This window comes from Poecilia formosa, unplaced genomic scaffold (genome assembly GCF_000485575.1).
Source record: "Poecilia formosa unplaced genomic scaffold, Poecilia_formosa-5.1.2 Scaffold521, whole genome shotgun sequence".
Taxonomy (NCBI): Eukaryota; Metazoa; Chordata; class Actinopteri; order Cyprinodontiformes; family Poeciliidae; genus Poecilia; species Poecilia formosa.
In genome coordinates, this window is record NW_006800460.1 from 79797 (window position 1) to 82228 (window position 2432).

General features: G+C 45.0%; 1 long non-coding RNA gene across 1 annotated transcript in view; it reads left to right on the forward strand.

The window, feature by feature from the left end:
* The first annotated feature begins 809 nt into the window (after nt 1-809).
* The window catches only part of LOC107834115 (uncharacterized), an 18063-nt gene continuing 16440 nt past the window's right edge, over nt 810-2432 (forward strand). The window contains exon 1 of the long non-coding RNA XR_001659897.1: nt 810-819. This is a non-coding gene — a long non-coding RNA (uncharacterized LOC107834115). The remainder of the gene's footprint in view (nt 820-2432) is intronic.

Consider the following 2432-nt stretch of genomic DNA (forward strand, 5'->3'; position numbering starts at 1 on the left):
GGATGGGTGACCTTGGATGGATGACCTTGGATGGATGACCTTGGATGGATGACCTTGGATGGGTGACCTTGGATTGAAGTGTGAAGGTCACCGCCTCTGGCTTGTTTTCTTGTTTCTGCAGATCGGGTTCTGGGCTCGTTTGTTTTTGTCTGTTCTGTTATAAACTCTGGACTCTGTGAATAAATGAACTTTGGTGAAATGAGGAGCCAGATCTTCGGTTCCTGTCCTAACCCTACCCTGGGATCAGGTTCTGAGGTTCTGCATAAATCTGCTTATGAAAACGTGATGCAGCCGGTTTGGGGCAGAAAATGTGATTAAACCTGAACAGACTGGGGTCTGAAAGGCGTCTCCTCTTGGCTCCGCCCACCGTTTCCTGCGGCGGAGGACCATCAGGTGAAGCGGTGCAGCTGCACTTCCTGTGGTGAAGAGTCCTCCGGCTGATTGGCTCTCAGCCTCGTTCTGATGGAGAGGAGCCGCTGATTGGATCACACCGAGCAGCGAGGGGTCAAGTGTTCGTGCTGGAAACCGTCCACTTCACTCTGCAGAACATTTTACCGAAACGATTCGACCCAAAAACGTCTGGAGACGAGATCGGACCGGGATCCGAGCAGAGCAGAACCAACGGAACCAGGAGCCCAAAGCATCTCTGTTTCATCAACCAAAAACATTAAATATGACCAAATATTCTGCTGCAAACATCTGATTCCACTGGAAACGAGACGGAGGAGATGGGAGAAAGTTTTAATAATTCCTTCAGCTGATAAACAAATCCAGGTCCACCGGTGAATTATTTCACTTATGATGAGGAAAACTGTTGCTGTAAGAGAAATAACCTGAAAATACAACAAATAATTGTTTCCCAGCTGGACTTCGTGGTTTCAAGATGATTTCCCTTTCATCTAGAAGTTTAAAATCCGATTTTAATCTAAGAATCAGAAAAGTTTGAACTGTTGAAGTGAATCCTAAAACCAGGCCAAACAGTTTACAACTTCTGTAAAAAGAAACAGAAATTAGTTTCATATTCTGGGTTTGTTTATTGTTGTTTTGTTTGTGTCGTGTTTAATGTGGGCAATTTACCAAAATAAAGTATTGATTGATTGATTGATTGATTGATTGATTGATATTCTAACATGTTGACATAAAATTCAAAGTAAAAAAACATTTTGAAATGATAAATCAGATCTCATTCAAACTTTTAGAAACTTTTCTCCTCTTCGGTGAAACCAGTTTCCGCCATGAAGCTGTGAGGTCAGGATCTCACAGTCCGGCTGACCTTTGACCTCCTGCTGTCGCTCAGGCAGGAAGCGGTTAGCCATTAGCTTCTGTTGGCTAGCAGAGGAAGAGGAGGAAGATGAACATCAAGATCTCCTGGTTTATCTTCTCATTCCTCTTTATCTGCTGCTGGATGAAGAACCAGAACATCTAGATGCTGCAGCCATCCAGATTATTGTAATGAATAATCTGCTCAGATTTCGTCCTGATACCGACAGGAAGGCGTCCGCAGCCTGAGGATCCACTTCCTGCCCTGAAGCCTGAAGCAGCTGGAGAACAAATGATGAAAGGAGGAAAAAATAATCCACCTGCAACCAGAACCTCCAGAACCAGAACCTCCAGAACCAGAACCTCCAGAACCAGAACCTCCAGAACCAGAACCTCCAGAACCAGAACCTCCAGAACCAGCAGGAGAGCAGAGCAGCCGGCTGCTGGACGTGACGCAGGGCCGCGGAGACACGGCGAGGTAATGAGGACGGGGCCCCGGGAGGGACTGGGGGGTCCGGTTCTGATATAACGAACTCTCCTATTCACTGATTGGTCTGCGCCTTACCAGAGGCATCAAACCTCCACGCTAGTTAGCCAGTTAGCCACCTCTACTTCCTGTTTATTCCAGCCATGCGTAGCATCAACATTTGATGACATCACGCTGAGCGCAACCCGTCTGATTCGCTCCAAACCAGGAAATGGAAACACGACTCATTTGCTTTTTCTTTTCTGGATGGAAGCTAAGCTAACTGTCAGGCAAACTTAAAAAATGTAAAAAGAAAAGTGAATTAGACCTTCCTCGCTGATGGCTCCTCTTCCTCTCCATGCTGTCCGCTGCAGTTCCTCCCCCTGATATATAATTACTACAAAATACTTTGTTTTATTCTCATATAATGAAGATGGAAAAAAATGAAAGATGGAGAAAAAGTTTAAAAGGAAAGAAGTTGAGAGAATAAAATACCAAATCTGCTTCTACACCTGCAGCGAGAGAGAAACCATGAGAAACCTTGGGAAACCTTGAGAAACCATGAGAAACCTTGGGAAACCATGAGAAACCTTGAGAAACCATGAGAAACCTTGGGAACCATGAGAAACCTTGAGAACCATGAGAAACCATGAGAAACCTTGAGAACCATGAGAAACCTTGGGAAACCATGAGAAACCTTGAGAAA